Source organism: Mytilus edulis, chromosome 1 (assembly GCF_963676685.1).
Source record: "Mytilus edulis chromosome 1, xbMytEdul2.2, whole genome shotgun sequence".
In the NCBI taxonomy this organism is placed as follows: Eukaryota; Metazoa; Mollusca; class Bivalvia; order Mytilida; family Mytilidae; genus Mytilus; species Mytilus edulis.
This window is the reverse complement of record NC_092344.1, coordinates 125,988,061-126,008,473: the sequence shown is the minus strand read 5'-3', so window position 1 is coordinate 126,008,473 and position 20,413 is coordinate 125,988,061. Positions and strand designations below refer to the sequence as shown.

Sequence of the window (20,413 nt, the reverse complement as noted above, 5' to 3'; positions counted from 1 at the left end):
TACAATAAAACAATAAAAAGATGTAAACATAAACAATATTATCTATCTTTTATTTCATAGGAAACTTGTAATTAACAATCAAAACTTATACTGTTTATACGTCAGTTCAATCTTTGTTTTCATTTAATTTATTTTATTGCGATTAATTTCTAATGTTTTCTTTTGATTAATCTCTATAATTTGTTATATTGATATAGACAGCAGTTTCATTTGATCCAACGTTGATACTTTTCAAGTTTCTCTGTAAAGAGATAGATTTGTCAGATTTATTTATTTAGTGTTGATGATAAGTCACTGATTACAATAATTTTTTTGAATATGAAATAAACCTTAAAAATATATTTATTTTTAATGTGCTTTAATTTACCTACAACTTCCTAGAAAATAAAAATACAAACAGACCTCGCCCTTTCACGAAACTCACTGTGAATATTTCAGAAATTATCATACGAAAATTATTAAAAATATAATTCCATGTCAATTCAATATAACCATTATATCTATACACTCTGTTTATACTATACACTCTCTCTTCTCTATATAAAATAGAACAAATAAAATATATATAAACTCTTTATAATATTATAAATTTTCTTAATATTACACACTCTCTATATAGAAGACATTCTCTAAATTTTAAACATCATCAAACTTTATTCATTGTAACAAAATGTTTTATATCTTATACTTCTTCATGAGGTTTTGACTTATAATTAGTCGGCATAAATAATTTAACTGATTTCAATAGTTTTGACTTTTCATACCGTTGAATACCATGTGTCCGCACAGCCGGTGATCTTGTTATTAATATTCAGGCTAATGTTATTTTGATATTTATTTGAAGTATGTTGAATATATAAGAGTTCATTCTAACTTATTTTTACATTTTGAGATATGTCAGAAAAGTTTTTTTTCTATTGTGCAGCCTCTACGATATTTAGTATACCCAATACATAATATAAAAATATATTGACTTGGGTATCCCACTAGTCCGTATCCATATAACTTCCTCACTGTAAATATATCAATGAATACGATGTGTAAATGAAGTGTAGGCTTATTTTCTCACGGGAATATACTGTCAATCATGTTGTGAGTTGTAATTATTTGTTAATATTCGCGTTAATTGCAGACAAAGTAGTTTTTATGAGATATTTATTACAATATACTTACAAATGATTATTAGAAGTGATTATTAAGACCTATTGACAAGTGATTGTTTTTATTCCGGAAAGTTGTTTTGATTTTATTTTTTAAATTGATTGCAAAGAAGACAAACACATTTCAATTATTCAAATGTATGGAGAGTTCGAAGTCGGGAAAACAATTTGATTGAGCTATATTGTGAACATAAATTGGTGCGATTTCATGCTGGTTTGACACTTAATTTCTACGCACAATGTACACAACTATCAAACAATAACTATTTGTAACTAAACTATATATACATGAACTATGTGTCCCTGAACAATATACAAGACCTATTTTTCATTGAACAATATACATGAACTATTTGTTACTGAACTATTTACATGAACTATTTGTCATTGAAGACTTTAAACGAACTACTTGCCACTGAACAATATACATGAATTATTTGCCACTGAACAATATACATGAACTATTTGTCACTGAACAATATACATGAACCTTTTGTCACTGAACAATATACATGAACTATTTGCCACTGAACAATATACATGAACTATTTGCCACTGAACAATATACATGAACAATTTGTCACTGAACAATATACATGAACTATTTGCCATAGAACAATATACAGGAACTTTTTGTCACTGAACAATATACATGAACTATTTGTCACTGAAAACTATACATGAATTATTTGCCATAGAACAATATACATGAACTATTTGTCACTGAACAATATACATGAACTATTTGCCATAGAACAATATACATGAACTATTTGTCACTGAACAATATACATGAACTATTTGTCACTGAAAAATATACATGAACTATTTGCCATAGAACAATATACATGAACTATTTACCACTGAACAATATACATGAACTATTTGTCACTGAACAATATACATGAACTATTTGCCATTGGACAATACACAGGAACTATTTGTCACTGAACACTTTAAATGAACTATTTGCCACTGAACAATATACAGGAACTTTTTGTCACTGAAGAATATACATGAACTATTTGTCACTGAACAATATACATGAACTATTTGCCATAGAACAATATACATGAACTATTTGTCACTGAACAATATACATGAACTATTTGTCACTGAAAAATATACATGAACAATTTGTCACTGAACAATATACATGAACTATGTGCCATAGAACAATATACATGAACTATTTACCACTGAACAATATACATGCACTATTTGTCACTGAAAAATATAAATGAACTATTTGTCACTGAACAATATACATGAACTATTTGCCATAGAACAATATACATGAATTATTTGTCACTGAACAATATACATGAACTATTTGTCACTGAAAAATATACATGAACTATTTGCCACTGAACAATATACATGAACTATTTGTCACTGAAAAATATACATGAACAATTTGTCACTGAACAATATACATGAACTATGTGCCATAGAACAATATACATGAACTATTTACCACTGAACAATATACATGCACTATTTGTCACTGAAAAATATACATGAACTATTTGTCACTGAACAATATACATGAACTATTTGTCACTGAACAATTTACATGATTTATTTGTCTCTGAACAATATACATGAACTATTTGCCATTGAACAATATACATGAACTTATTGTCACTGAACACTTTAAACGAACTACTTGCCACTGAACAATATACATGAACTATTTGCCACTGAAAAATATACATGAACTAATTGTCATTGAACACTATATTCGAACTATTTGCGACTGACCACTATAAACGAACTATTCGCTACTGAACAATATACATGAACTATTTGCCATAGAACAATATACATGAACTATTTTGCCACTGAACAATATACAAGACCTATTTTTCATTGAACAATATACATGAACTATTTGTTACTGAACTATTTACATGAACTATTTGTCATTGAAGACTTTAAACGAACTATTTGCCACTGAACAATATACATGAATTATTTGTCACTGAACAATATACATGAACTATTTGTCACTGAACATTACACATGAACTATTTGTCACTGAACAATATATATGATTTATTTGTCATTGAACAATATACATGAACTATTTGCCACTGAACAATATACATGAACCTTTTGTCACTGAACAATATACATGAACTATTTGCCACTGAACAATATACATGAACAATTTGTCACTGAACAATATACATGAACTATTTGCCATAGAACAATATACAGGAACTTTTTGTCACTGAACAATATACATGAACTATTTGTCACTGAACAATATACATGAACTATTTGTCACTGAAAAATATACATGAACTATTTGCCATAGAACAATATACATGAACTATTTACCACTGAACAATATACATGAACTATTTGTCACTGAACAATATACATGAACTATTTGCCATTGGACAATACACAGGAACTATTTGTCACTGAACACTTTAAATGAACTATTTGCCACTGAACAATATACATGCACTATTTGTCACTGAAAAATATACATGAACTATTTGTCACTGAACAATATACATGAACTATTTGTCACTGAACAATTTACATGATTTATTTGTCACTGAACAATATACATGAACTATTTGCCATTGAACAATATACATGAACTAATTGTCACTGAACACTTTAAACGAACTACTTGCCACTGAACAATATACATGAACTATTTGCCACTGAAAAATATACATGAACTAATTGTCATTGAACACTATATTCGAACTATTTGCCACTGACCACTATGAACGAACTATTTGCTACTGAACAATATACATGAACTATTTTGCCACTGAACAATATACATGAACTATTTGCCATAGAACAATATACATGAACTATTTTGCCACTGAACAATATACATGAATATACATGAACTATTTTGCCACTGAACAATATACATGAACTATTTGCCATAGAACAATATACATGAACTATTTTGCAACTGAACAATATACATGAACTATTTGCCATAGAACAATATACATGAACTATTTTGCCACTGAACAATATACATGAACTATTTGCCATAGAACAATATACATGAACTATTTTGCCACTGAACAATATACATGAACTATTTGCCATAGAACAATATACATGAACTATTTTGCCACTGAACAATATACATGAACTATTTGCCATAGAACAATATACATGAACTATTTTGCCACTGAACAATATACATGAACTATTTGCCATAGAACAATATACATGAACTATTTTGCCACTGAACAATATACATGAACTATTTGCCATAGAACAATATACATGAACTATTTGCCATAGAACAATATACATGAACTATTTGCCATAGAACAATATACATGAACTATTTGCCATAGAACAATATACATGAACTATTTGCCACTGAACAATATACATGAACTATTTTGCCACTGAACAATATACATGAACTATTTGCCATAGAACAATATACATGAACTATTTTGCCACTGAACAATATACATGAACTATTTTGCCACTGAACAATATACATGAACTATTTGCCATAGAACAATATACATGAACTATTTGCCATAGAACAATATACATGAACTATTTGCCATAGAACAATATACATGAACTATTTGCCATAGAACAATATACATGAACTATTTTGCCACTGAACAATATACATGAACTATTTGCCATAGAACAATATACATGAACTATTTGCCATAGAACAATATACATGAACTATTTGCCATAGAACAATATACATGAACTATTTGCCATAGAACAATATACATGAACTATTTGCCACTGAACAATATACATGAACTATTTTGCCACTGAACAATATACATGACCTATTTGCCATAGAACAATATACATGAACTATTTGCAAGTTAACGATATGCTAACAGTTATTTAGTTAGTTTTCTCTGCCACTTATCACTATGACTCTTATATAATGTTAACCGTTATTTGACAAATTAGTTTTCATATCTATAAAGTTTAATTTCTTCTTTAGTTTCCTTTTATTTATTTAATTTCAGATTTGATTTATACATATAAGTGGCTGAAATTCAGGAAAAAAAATGTCTCGACACTCGTCCAATATAAATCATTCACATATAAAACATAATATACATTTCAACTAACAATAAAACATCATTAGCTTAATCAGCGTAATATATACAAGTGCCATTCTGTAAGGAAATATGAAAGATTGTCAAATAATTGTTATATAATTTACGTCCTATTCTTAAAGTTATTGGAATACATTTAACATTAAATGACATCATTTTTAACAACAGCCATGAATTTGAATGTCGAAAACACCAGCATAATTTTTACTAATGAAACTTAAAGTGGTCCCACATATTATTTTTTTAATGAATATTCACATTATTTTTTTAATGAATATTCACATTATTATTTTTTTAATGAATAACTCAATATTCATATATCATTTTTTTTAATGAATATTCAAATATCATTTTTTAATGAATATTCATATATATATATATATTTAATGAATATTAATTTAGGAAAAATTATCAGCTTTCAGCACCATTGATTGAAGATTTTCCCTGTGTCGACAATTCGTATTCATGAATTTCCAAATTTACACAGAATTGTTTTTAATATAAATTCAATATATTTTCCTGCTTTTTGTATATCTATACTCCTTTCATTGCATTTCTTTCAATTCCTGCTCTTTTATTATTTATTTTTTTCATTTCGCGATGCTTTGTTTGTCGCGAAAGATCAACGCTAATAAATTACGCTAATAAATTATTATGATAAATGACTTTTTATTTGTTTAAACTTTAGCAATAGTATTTTTCTATTTTCTTTTCCAATAAGTGATAATATTATTCTTATAATCTCATTTGATCAACATTTGATTTTTAGCATAAAATTCTCGTAGTTATATAATTATACGTGAGTTAAATTATCACGTTTTTTAAAATTCGCATTTGAAACGTGTTATGTCCTTACGTCAATTCTAATTCGAATTGCAATGTGCGTCAAATTCGCTTTACTGTCCAAACGACGTTCAACTTTTAATTCGTATTAACAAAAGCGTATTTCTAATGCGATTGGATAATTCGGATTAGCCAATTCGGATCAATTCGAATTAAAAAAAGAAGAGTGTGTGAACGCGATTAGCGAATTCGATTCGCATTGATGATTCAATTCGAATTCAATTCGAAATAAATGTACGTGTGAACGAGGAATAAATTAAAGGGGAGGGGGGATCCAACAAAAAAAACCAAAACAGCAGCCGGTTAAACATTTAAATGATGGTTCAACGATACCATTTTTATCCCTGATTCACTTAAATGGATAGACACCCATACGAAAACCCTTTTCTTTTTGCTAGGGAGGGGTTTCTTTTATATATCACGTGGCTCTGTACTTTTACATCCCGTCATTGTGTAATTGTCCAATGGTAAATTTGTGAATTTTTGCTAATATGCTTGATCTATATGCTATTTTGTGCTTCTTTGTTACATATTTGTTTGTTTTCATAGTGATTAAGATTATAACACAACGTTGACTGTTGTTCCCCTTTTTAGACATTTTTACCTATTGTGTCTGTCTGCTTTGTTCACGCATCGTTGTCAACATAATGGATTTGATGCGACTGTCATACAAGATAGAGGATAAGCTAGCTATAAACCTGGTTAAATTCACCATGTTCTACATAAGAAAATTCGTGTACCAAGTCAGGAATATGACAGTTGATATCCATTCGTTTGGTCTTTATATTCTTCCATTTGACTACGGACTTTCTCTTTTATGAATTTTCCTCAAGTTCAGTATTTTTAGGATTTTACTTTTTATAAAATAAAAATAAAAGAATACAATAAAACTTTTACTGTTGTCCCTTTCTTTCCATTTTAAAATTAGAAGAGGATTCTCCTTTACATAAGCGGTCTAAGCGATACTCATTATTAGGCAGCAACCATTTGATTTTCTGGGGGGGGGGGGGGGGGGGGGGGGGCTATGTTTTTTTTTTTGGAAAAAAAAAGTTTGTTTCCAGTTTTTGGAGAAAAAAATAATTTGTTTTTGATTCTGAGAAAAAAAATTGTTTGTTTCACCCTCAGCTGCCACTATATGTAATGCTAAAATTGAAAGAAAAAATTGTTTTCGACTTGTCGCGAAAAAAATAGATTGTTTTTCGCCATAGGCGAAAATAAAATTTGTCCAGAAAAAAAAACCCATAGCCCCCCCCCCCCCCCCCCCCCCAGAAATTCAAATGGTTGCTGCCTTAACGTTTTAGTTTTATATACTAGAAACATTTTATAATAATTTGTAATGAAAGGATTTATAATATAGAGAAAATCAAATCTATGAGTCAACTTCAATAAGATTGATGTTTACAGAGTTATTATAAGATGTATACATCTTAGTTAACAAGACTAGCGGCGTGTTTGTCCGCCTGTGTCACATGACCTTGGTTATTCAGCAGTCTTGTGTTGCCCGGTGGTCTGCAGATAAACCACAGTGGACATTAACCCGCCAATTTCCTTGTTATCGGTCGTCTGTTTGAGTGACAAATGTAATGAATAGCCATGTTACCTTTTTTGTCAATCGTTTCCATTCATCACTATAATTACTTTGATCTGATTCAAAAAGATATATGTCACAAAACTAATTGAAATAAAGACTGATGTATTATTCCTGTTAAACTTGTGGTTTATACTATAATCCCAAAAGATCGTTAGAATTATTGAAACATCCTTGGGGACGATCCTAAAATTTCAATGGAGGAAGGCCTCAAAAACTAGACAAGATCTGGAACATGTAAAATGTCTATGAATAAACCATATATAAATTTTGAAAGCGGAAATGGCCGGATGGACCCTCCTCCTTAGATGTGGATTAAGGAGAGGTCAGGGTATGCAAGGGTCCCCTTACTAAGCTTCAAATATGATTAATGCAAAGACGTCCAAGATGTCCCACTCAAAACGTTAGCTTGTTTGGGGATCTCGCTACTCCTTTTTTTTTTATGGATCTCCATCAGGACTATGCTACTGTTTATATATATTATGCAAAAGATTTCAAATTTGCCCACAGCATGTCTACCCGATTCTTAAATGCAGGTATTATTTTTCATGAAGATCAATTTTTACATGAATATATATCCTAACTTATGGTAAGGTACTAGGTTTTAGGCTTTTTAATGAAAAGATCTTCCTTAATTTGAAATAAGCTTTTATTCCTTTGTTATAAAGATCTATCTTTGCAATTTAGAAGCTTCCAGATGCTGAAAAAAATGTTTCTAAGTATGTGTAGTTCTGTACACATTCTAAAATCTGGTTTCCTTAGGATATTTTGATACTTTTATGTCTTCCTGATTTGTTAAAAAGTAGAACCTTGGCTTTCATGATTTATTGAAATATTTACACTGGTTTAACAAATACCAAATATTTGATTTTGTTCCAATTATTTTTCCTCTTAGTTAAGGGGAGATGAAAGTTATAGAAAGGATTTGGGAAAGCATATGTTCGTTATTTTTACTGGAAGCAATAACACAAGATTGGTCACACCATTTTTATTTTTATTTTCTAAATTCTTATTAAAAAACATATCTTTATGTTATTTATGTATTATTGTCATTTTATTTATTTTCTTTAGTTACATCTTTTGACATCAGACTCGGACTTCTCTTGAACTGAATTTTAATGTGCGTATTGTTATTCTTTTACTTTTCTACATTGGCTAGAGGTATAGGGGAAGGGTTGAGATCTCATAAACATGTTTAACCCCGCCGCAATTTTGCGCCTGTCCCAAGTCAGGAGCCTCTGGCCTTTGTTAGTCTTGTATGATTTTAAATTTTAGTTTCTTGTGTATAATTCGGAGTTTAGTATGACGTCCATTATCACTGTACTATTATGCATATTTTAGGGGCCAGCTGAAGGACACGGGTGCGGGAATTCTCGCTACATTGAAGACCCATTGGTTGCCTTCGGCTGTTGTTTGCTCTATGGTCGGGTGGTTGTCGCTTTGACATATTCACCATTTCCTTTCTCAATTTTACTTCTCATATTTTATTTCGAAATAATATTTTGTAGATTTTTCATGAATAATCTATGCAAAATTGGGCAATTTTTGCACGTAAAAATAACATATATATATGCAGTCTTATGTGTTTCTCGTAGTATCTATATTTGTTTGTATGTCTATTTTCGTAGTGTTGTGGTGGGCTGGCGGAGGGGGAGGTACGTTACTGGTCCGAGACCACAATTGTCGTCCCTTGATTTTCGTTGTTCGATAGTCCCTAGTGTTGACAGTGGGTTACTTGCCATTAATTTTTATACCCCTTCCAAATTTATTTCTCCATGTTTAATGCCTCAAATTGCAAGTAGGGGGGTGAAATTACACTGTAAAAAAATTTGGGTCCAGAATTTTAAAGGAAAGTAGTGATTTGGTCCAGGTGAAAAAGGTTGAAAAATAGCACTTCGAACGCTGTCAAAAGATTTCAAGACGTCCTAAAGATAAAATTGTCCATATTTTGAGTTAGAGGCGATGAAGTTTTCTATAATTTTGATATAATTTGTCCCAAAAGTAGTACAACACACTGTAAAAGTTTCTTTGAGAAAGCGCAGGTGGGATTTTTTTTTATTTTCATTTATGTTCTAAAAGAAATGCACTACGAAATAATTGTGGTCTCGGACTTACTGTCTTGTAGTGTTTTATGACTCTTATTATACTTTCATGCATTAGTGTACGAATCTGCGAACAGTTTCCCATAGTCCATAGATAAAGGAACTTACCTTAAAAACATCAAATGGTTACTCGTTTAGAGAGGTAAAAAAATCAGAGTTTTAGACTTGTTAACTAGTCTACATCTTGGTTATCAAGTATTTATGTTATATTTTCCGTGCATATGTCACACGTGTGTATATTTTTGAATTTGTTGAAATACTAAGGCTTTTCTACCTCAGGCATAGATTACCTTAGCTGTATTTGGAAAAACTTTTAGGAATTTTGGTCCTCAATGCTCTTCAACTTCGTACTTTATTTGGCCTTTTTAACTTTTTTGGATTCGAGCGTCACTGATGAGTCTTTTGTAGACGAAACGCGCGTCTGGCGTATATACTAAATTTAGTCCTGGTATCTATGATGAGTTTTATATACCGCTAGCTGGCACATGTGACACTCTACTTTGCATCACGAACATGATATATAATATGTGTCATCTCTATAATGTAATATAAATAATTTCGGAAAAATGACTAGCTAAAGAAACTCCGCTTCCCCAAAATAAAATAAAAACTGCCCACAACAGCTGTCATACATTTATGAAACTTTAATATAACTTTTAGAAAAGGTGAAACTTGTAATTTATTAATCATCGATCAAGATTTGTAAGGTTTGGTTTAAACATATATATTTTATTTGATAAATTAAAGCAAAACGGATTAGACACAAGTAAATCATACTAATGGTGTCTTATCTATAATACATTATGGATATAGATCTATCCATTAACAATTACGATGAGCATGTATGTACAGCAAACAGTTTATAGAATGTAACACGAGCTATTGGTTAAAGATAAAAAGAAAAGAAAAAGGAAAAGATTGAAAAGTCGTATGATTCTGTTGAAAGGTGCTGATATCGATGATGATGACAGTTACAGTTAGTTTTAAGAAGGAACAAGAAATCTGTTTGACCTAATTTAATGAAGAAAAACTCCTCGTGCGATTGTTTTGAAACTATATATATAGGTTACTATGCACACACTTGTAGCACTCTGGCTACTTATTTCACACTGCTTTACAGAAATTATTTATAAATAAATCGATTGCATGTATGGACAAACGATGGGATTGTAGAATCAATATGGCGGATGGAATACAGTCACATATTTTAATATCGATTAGTTTTAGTTGACATCGTTAACTGATGCCATTCTTGCGCCTTCACCATGTTCACGCAAACGAAAACATAAAATTAATCTGGAAATGCCTAGTATGTGATGGTAAATGAGGTAAGGACATATATATCATATATCTGGTTTTTTATTATAGAATATTTCTATCAATACTACCTTTAATTTACGACCCCGAGTAACAGGTTATAGCAATCAGTTGTTAAATTCTATATTTAGAGTAACCTGCTTTTAGCTGTTTGTTTCAATATTATGTTCATTAAAACATTCAATATAATTTCCACAGAGAAAATAAAACGTTTATTTGAATGTCATTATATTTCTTTTAGAGTAACTTGTTGCTTTCAGGTTGTTTACAAATTATCTTTATCAACTCTAATAATTATTAGTATTCCAGAAGTAAAAATTTATTTGTATCATAAAATAATATCATCATACATATTTAGCATTTCCTGTGAAATCGATTTGTATGGTAAAGTAAATTAGTATTATAGCTTCAACGCTTAATTTTTAAAGGAGCTGTTGAATTGATTGGTCACGTGACATAAAACTAGAGATAATAAGGCTATGGCTTTTTGTACAATAAGAACAACTAAAGGTAGGGGTTTTTAGAATGGTAAAAGAAGTACGAAAGATATCAGAGGGACAGTCAAACTCATAGATTGAAAATAAAATGGCAACGTCATGGCAAAAACTTAAAAAAAACAGCAGACAAATAATATATAGTACAGAAGACACAACATAGAACACTAAAGACAAAGCAACACAAACTATGGAACGCCATGACTGCCTTATGTTAATGATCAGCATTATATGCAGTGCTCACACCATTATATTGAGTGCTCACAACATTATATTAAGTGCTCACAACATTATATGCAGTGCTCACACCATTATATTGAGTGCTCACAACATTATATTAAGAGCTCACAACATTATATTAAGTGCTCACACCAGTATATGCAGTGCTCACATCATTATATTAAGTGCTCACAACATTATATTAAGTGCTCACAACATTATATTAAGTGCTCACAACATTATATGCAGTGCTCACACCATTATATTAAGTGCTCACAACATTATATTAAGGGCTCACAACATTATATTAAGTGCTCACACCATTATATGCAGTGCTCACGTCATTATATTAAGTGCTCACAACATTATATTAAGTGCTCACAACATTATATTATGTGCTCACAACATTATATTAAGTGCTCCCAACATTATATGCAGTGGTCAAAGCATTATATGAAGTGGTCAAAACATTATATGCAGTGGTCACAACATTATATGAAGTGATCACAACATTATATGAAGTGCTCACAATATTATATGAAGTGCTCACAACATTATACGTTTTTTGTTGTATGATGAGATTGTTGTATGATGAGATTGATGTATGATGAGATCATTCGGTAAACATCGTTTTTTAGCGGAAATTACCGAATCCATAATTTGTAAATTACGGTAATGCCCAGCAAACAAAGGAGTAGGTTCAGTAAGACCCCTTTTTGGCCCCAAAATATAGCAGTTTTACAAAATTGTTAAAATGTAAACCTTTAGTTATTTATTGGACAGTAGAATGCTTCTGCTACATAAATATAGGCTGTTTTTGACAAAACAATGCACATATATCCGGTACTAGCACCATTAAGTCATGCTAAATTACTGTAATCCTCATAATTCTAGCATTTTAGTTAAATTTAAGACGGTTTTCGTGTAAAACGAAAGTGGCCGCATTCGTGTTCATCCTTAATATTGAAATGTAAGTTGTATTTTATGATAATACATAACATATATAAAGGTTGAGGATGAACACGGATGCGGCCACTTTCATTTTTACCAAAAACCATCTGAAAAGTGACATTTTTTGGCATATTAGGTAGATTCTTCATATTTGAGCTTGAATCGGATCGTTTTTAATGACTTAATTTGTTAAAATCTTTCACATAAACTAATTAATTCAAATAAAATAGACACTTAAGTGTTTAAAAAGTGGTCAAAATCTTTCGTCAGATGAACCTGAAATTTGAGGCCAAAATCGGTCCTTACCGGACCTACTCCTTTAAACAGTTATTAAAGTCATGTGATCATAAGGCAGTATACAATATTTAAAACTGATTGAAATAAGTAAGGAAAAGATGAAACTAAAAAGTGAATGATTAAAGTAGTTCTGTTCGTCGTAAGAAATACGAATGGCAAAATGTAAGTGAAATAATAAAAAGTTTATTTAATGAAATATCGAAGGGAAATTTGTATGACATATTCCTCGAGTTCATTTCCTACTGAAGAACTTTAGCAAGGTGCCACTTTATAGTCCGTACTCAGTTTGAAAAAAAGCTTAATTACCTTTTAAATAAAACAGTCAGCTTTCTATAACACATAAGCGTCATATTACGCTAGCTTATATATGTCATGATTGAGTGTCATGATTGAGTCATTTTTGGCATCCATTTTCAGAATTTGTCATTTCACATGAATAAGTATCTAAGAGATATGGAAAATGCAGTTTAAAAATTTCATTGTAGGTGTTTAACATAACTTTAGGCAGCAACCATTTAATTTTTTTTTTGGGGGGGGGGGGGGGGGGGGGGCTATTGATTTTTATTTTTTTCGCGACAAGTCGAAAATATTTTTTTTAATTCAATTTTAGCATTACATATATATTGGCAGCTAGGGGTGAATCAACCAAATTTTTTTTCTCAAAATCAAAAACAAATTATTTTTTTCTCCAAAAACTGGAAACACACTTTTTTTCAAAAAAATCCATAAATTTTACCCTTTCAAAACCCAGTTTAATATTATTTTCATTTAAAGTTATCATCTCTTATGAAAACTGAGTTTGTGGGGATGAAAAACGTTTACTACGTTTGTTCGTCATTTTGCACGGTTAATATATATAAAAAAAGTGGTATGCTTGATAATGAAACAACTTTCCACAAGAGACAAAATGACATCACAGAAATTAACAACTAAACGGCCACAGTACGGCCTTCAACAATGAGCAAAGCCCATACTGCATAGTCATGCAGCTATAGAAGGCCCCGAAATGATAAACGTAAAACATTCCTAATTTATGTACAAACAAACGATCGAAAAACTAACATGTATATAACACATTAACAAACGACAACCACTGAAATAAAGGCACCTCCTGACTTGGGACAGCCACATATACAGAATGTGCGGCGGGTTTTAACATGTTAGCGGGATACCAACCCTCCCTCTAACCTGGGACAGTGGCGTAACAGAACAACATAAGAACGAACTATGAAAATCAGTTGTAAAAGGCTTAACTTGTACTTGTTTGGATGTATAAATATTTTGATATGAGCGTCACTGATGAGTCTTATGTAGACGAAACAAGCATTTGGCGTACTAAATTATAATCCTGGTACCTTTGATAACTACTTGACCTAAATTAATTCTGGTTAAGGTACATTAAGATACAAAATATAATCAACTACAAGTCATAGAAGAATAATATCTTTTAGATCGCACTTCTTTGATAACAATGGACCTCGAAAAAAGATTCAAATTTGTGTTTAGGTCCAGATGATAGCAACAACACAAAAAAGAGGAATGCTATTTGTTGCTGAGCACTTCTTATGATTTTATTTAAAGTCCACACAATTTATTTTGTAACGGAAGCACAAAAAAAAGATACTCATTATTATGTCAATATATAATTGTAATATAATTATATTAATGGAGAACTTCTAGTATTGTTTTACTGTGAATTCTTCTCGTTGTTGTGATTGACGTTCTAATTCTTCTCACATACAAGCTTGTCTATAGTCTGAGGATTTCTGTTATTTTTGCTACCAATTTTTTTCCATATCCCATGTCAGGATCAATCTAAAAGGTTGAAAATTTCATATCTGAATATTTTTTTCGTTATCTGGAAAGTTACTTTTGACGGCGGATCTTGATTGTTTCTGTGGGGCTTCTTTCTCATGGATAGGGATCACTCACGGGGGAAAAAATGGAAAATTGTCGAAACTAATTTGACTTTTATGTATACTAGCATAAAATCGAGAATGGAAATGGGGAATGTATTAAAGAGACAACAACCCGACTCCATAGAAAAATCAACGGCAGAAGGTCACTGACAGTTCTTCAATGTAACGAGAAATTCCCGAACCCGGAGGCGTCCTTCAGCTGGCCCATAAACGAATATATATTAGTTCAGTGATAATGAACGCCATACTAATTTCCAAATTGTACACAAGAAACTAAAATTAAAATAATATAAGAAAAACAAAGACCAGAGGCTCCTGACTTGGGACAGGCGCAAAAATGCGGCGTAGTCCGAATTATATTCTTAAAAGAATTTAAATTCACAAACTAGTTTTTTTGCACCAAACATTAATAACTGTTTAAATTTGTTTGCTGGGCATTACCGTAATTTACAAATTATGGATTCGGTAATTTCCGCTAAAAAACGATGTTTACCGAATGATCTCATCATACATCAATCTCATCATACAACAATCTCATCATACAACAAAAAACGTATAATGTTGTGAGCACTTCATATAATATTGTGAGCCCTTCATATAATGTTGTGAGCCCTTAATATAATGTTGTGAGCACTTAATATAATGGTGTGAGCACTGCATATAATGTTGTGAGCACTTAATATAATGGTGTGAGCACTTAATATAATGGTGTGAGCACTGCATATAATGGTGTGAGCACTTAATATAATGGTGTGAGCCCTTAATATAATGTTGTGAGCACTTAATATATTGGTGTGAGCACTGAATATAATGTTGTGAGCACTTAATATAATGTTGTGAGCCCTTAATATAATGTTGTGAGCACTTAATATAATGGTGTGAGCACTGCATATAATGTTGTGAGCACTTAATATAATGTTGTGAGCACTTAATATAATGGTGTGAGCACTGCATATAATGCTGATCATTAACATAAGGCAGTGGCGTAGCTAGGTCATTTTCAAGTGTACGCCCTAACCTCGGTCAGGGCCTTTAGACCCTATTGAATCCAGGCCAATGAACCAGCTGGTATAGTAAATGAGCGGGTGCTAAGCCTCCGGAAGTTTTAAAATTATCGAGAATGACATACCATTCCTGTCATTGAAAACTCATATCATTAACAACATTCTTAAGTTTCAAAATGGTTATTTTTTATGTTTATTATATTCATTGATTATGTAGAATCGTAAATGAACATGACATGATTAATTTTCTGAGTTGTTCAGGTACAATATTAAAATGTGTAAATAGAACCCTGGTTCTTGCCCGAAATTTCTTCCCCGGGAAAAGTTTATTCATTTATCAGTTCATTACAGGATTTAAAGAAATCAAATATTTTCATTTAATTTCTGTACAAGTTTCATGACAAAATATGGAGGTTTATAAATTTATCATGTAAATTAACTTGACATCATAGATACCAGCGGATGGAAATTTATTCGTGCGCTATACGCGTTTTCCTCCATGAAAGTTTCATTAACTTTGACCACGGTTTTACAAATAATTTATATATACCAAATTTTATCCTCAGAATGTAAATACTTCAAGAAATTTCTTTTAAAAATTCAAAAATTACGGGAAATTCATCATATATAATTTCGTCATGATGCGCTGGATACTCTTTTGACCATAAACAGTTTTTGTCCAGCTATCGTAAAATCATACGATTGTTTGACAAAGTTATTGATATATCAAAACTTTAACCACATACTGAACCTGCATCTACACAGTTATAATTAAAAAAAAAATCAAACCACATTTCGAATCTATGTACATAAGGAATTACTTCTTAAAAAGGAAAACGAGTATAGAAATCACGGTAGATATAGACTTTGACAGAAAATAACAAATATATAAATATGACACCAATTTTGTCATTTTTATTCGAAATTACAAGCAATTGAGGAAATAATTAGAAGATTGACGTACTGTTAACCAATTCTTTTAATACTATCTAGATGAAAATATTTTGTTTTACCAAATTCAAGTGTACGCCCGGGCGTTTAGACGTAAACGTAGCTACGCCCATGTAAGGCAGTCATGGCGTTCCATACAAACCCCAACAAAACTAGGGGTGGTCTCATGAGCTCCGGTAGGGTAAGCAGATCCTGCTCCACATGTGGCACCAGTCGTGTTGCTTATGTTATTACAAATCCGGTAAATAGTCTAATTCAGTAGGTCACATTCGTGAAAAGGGAAGGGTATTGTAGTTACGACATAAGTAACATATCCGATATTATCTGTGAAACGGGTCTTCCATAACGGTCAACCAACTCGTGACGGCGTCCGTAAAATTTACGAAGGGATGATTTCAACTTCACCATTTGGAACTCTTGGTTGTAACTCTTTACTAAATGAGACAACTTTCCAGCTAGGCTAAGTAACGTAAAACTTAAGAAGTTATAGGTCACCGTACGACCTTCAACACATAGAAAAACCAATACCGCCCAGCAAGCTATTATTTAATTAAGGCCAAACCATATTAAACAATTCATACGAATAACCCAAGATCTATTTCCATCTATATTCATTGTTACTGCAAGGGTTTGTTTGAATAAATCACGAACTAACATATGATATTCACAGAGCACTTTCAACAATCGTTATATAGCCGAGTCAGTCATCCAAGTCAAGTTATAGTTCAATGATATATGCATTAAATATAGTTGACCTATTGCTTACGGTATCCAAGAAACAAACTTAACTATGAAAATCTTGATCAATAAACCATAAAAATGAGGTCAAGGTCAGATGATACATGCCACTGGCTGCAAGACAGACATATACACCTTAAACTCATTCCATACAACAAATATAAGATCAAGGTCAAATAATGCCTGGCTCACTGACATATATGCATCGTAAAATATTTCCATACAACAAATGTAGTTTACATATTGCATATAGTATAAGGAAATAAGAACAAAACACAAAAACTAAACTTTAACTACTGAATCATGATAATGAGGTCAATGTCAGATGACAGCTGCCATCTGACACCTTGCAATCATTCCATACACCAAATATAGAAGACCTATTGCTCATAGTATCTTATATATAAACTTGACCACGAAGACTGGACCTTGTTCACTGATCAATGGAATGAGGTCGAGGTCAGATGAAACTGTCTGACGGGCATACGGCCCTTGCAAGCCGGTACACACATACCAAATATAGTTATCGTATTATTCATTACAAGAGAGAAATTAAAAACAAACAAAAAAAACTTGATTTTTTCAACAAGTCATTGAACCATGAAAATGAGGCTTTAGACGATGGGTATGTATGACAGACGAAAACTTCATACCATAAGGTATCAATAAACAAAGTATGAATCATCCAGGTCTTCCACCTCATAAAATATAAAGCTTTTAATTAAAGTAGTAAACTTACGTCGCTGCCGCCGTCAGATCACTATATATATATAATAACATTAGATGTATGTTTCATTATAATACTTTATTCTGATTGGCTAACTGTACATCACGTGTTATTCCTTAAGCAATTGCATTACTCAATAAAACTTTTCATACATGATAACACGTGGTCCCACAACAAAGTGCACTGGTGAATTAAATAAAAAAAAAAAAATCGTGTTTTCATGATCATAGCTAAAAAATGTAATTATAAGTATTGAATGCTTCTTTTTGTAACTTCATAGGGTTGTAAAAGCGTTGACCGTGTGCACATTTTTAGAATTAAGCGTTTCCGCGCTTCATACAAAATATACTTCGGTCAACGCTTTTACACCCAAACGAAGTTACAAAAAGAAGCATTCAATTCCTAAACAAAAATGAAATAATAATAAAAGAAAACAATCGAAAATGTCGAACCCGTGCTTTTTTCATTTTTTTTTCAATATATACGACTCTTAACACACGTTGATTTGTATTTCCTTTCATATAAATAGTTGAATAATTTATTTTTTTGGCTTTTCAGCTTCTCAATGCCAAAAAAAGGATGTCATGTAGATGAACCCTGAATAAAGATGTCAATAATACGTCAATGTTAATACAACAGTAAAATGCCTATCGTTAAAATTCTACTTAATACTAGTCGTCCAGAGCTGTTTGGTAATAACACTATTTATGAACTTCATCATAATACTAAATATAAAGACAGTGAACTTAATGAGTTGTTGTACGTTGTCATAGTGATAATGTTTTATGCTACGGCATTGATGGTGATGATTGCTACACAAATAAGGAAACAAAGAAGAGAAGGACAGGATGCCGAATATTATGACGAGTACTTAGAACGTAATAGAAACATAAAAGACAGATTTGGGAAACAGCCATTATTAGCACAGCCGCAGAAAACTGACGGTAGGGGTACCAGTACGAATGGGGCAGGGCTAGAGATCATATCAGATGACAATGAACTGCTTCAAGGTCCATCAAAATGTTAAAATCGTTGGGTTATCGGAAATTGCTATTTTGGGAAATCTTAGTTGTATTATGTTATATTTTTGTATCTCTTTTATTTTTGTGATATATAATTTTAAGATTAAAATAAATGTTTTGTTTTAAATATTTAAAATCAATTATGAAAATATTTTTTTCTTGAAACAAGTTATGATGTTATCATACACATACTATTTCGTTCACATCTAGATCTGCACTGATTCAGCACACTCAGGAACGACATACTATTTCGTTCACATCTAGATCTGCACTGATTCAGCACACTCAGGAACGACATACTATTTCGTTCACATCTAGATCTGCACTGATTCAGCACACTCAGGAACGACATACTATTTCGTTCACATCTAGATCTGCACTGATTCAGCACACTCAGGAACGACATACTATTTCGTTCACATCTAGATCTGCACTGATTCAGCACACTCAGGAACGACATACTATTTCGTTCACATCTAGATCTGCACTGATTCAGCACACTCAGGAACAAAACTTATTCAACACTAAATACAGTTAAAACACACCAGTCACATAACGACCAAAAATTACAAACGTAATCATCTCAGACGAAAGAGAAGAGAACTTTTTCATATTGAAAACTAATGAAAATTGCAGACTTTATATATAGGAGATTCTAAGAAAGAATGAACAGAATCTGGCATGATTCTTTTACTTCACGTTCCGCCATAAAGCTGATTTCATATCACAAATAATCGAATGACTTGGACGAAGGCAACTATGGCTCACCGTATGAGCTTCAACAATGAGCAATACCCATACCGTATAGCAAGTATATGAGGCACCGACATGACAAATGTAAAACAATTCAAACGAGAATATTGACAGACAGCAAAACGACAACCATTGAATTACACAGACTTTGGGAAAGGCACACGCGTAATATGACAGACAAGAAAAACGACAACCATTGAATTACACAGACTTTGGGAAAGGCACACG

General features: G+C 31.6%; 1 long non-coding RNA gene across 1 annotated transcript; it reads left to right on the top strand.

The window, feature by feature from the left end:
• Nucleotides 1-10,578: 10,578 nt before the first annotated feature.
• On the top strand, nt 10,579-19,559 carry LOC139520531 (uncharacterized). Its single transcript, XR_011663913.1, has 2 exons — nt 10,579-11,121; nt 18,969-19,559. It is a non-coding gene; the product is annotated as an uncharacterized lncRNA (long non-coding RNA).
• The last annotated feature ends 854 nt before the right edge of the window (nt 19,560-20,413 follow it).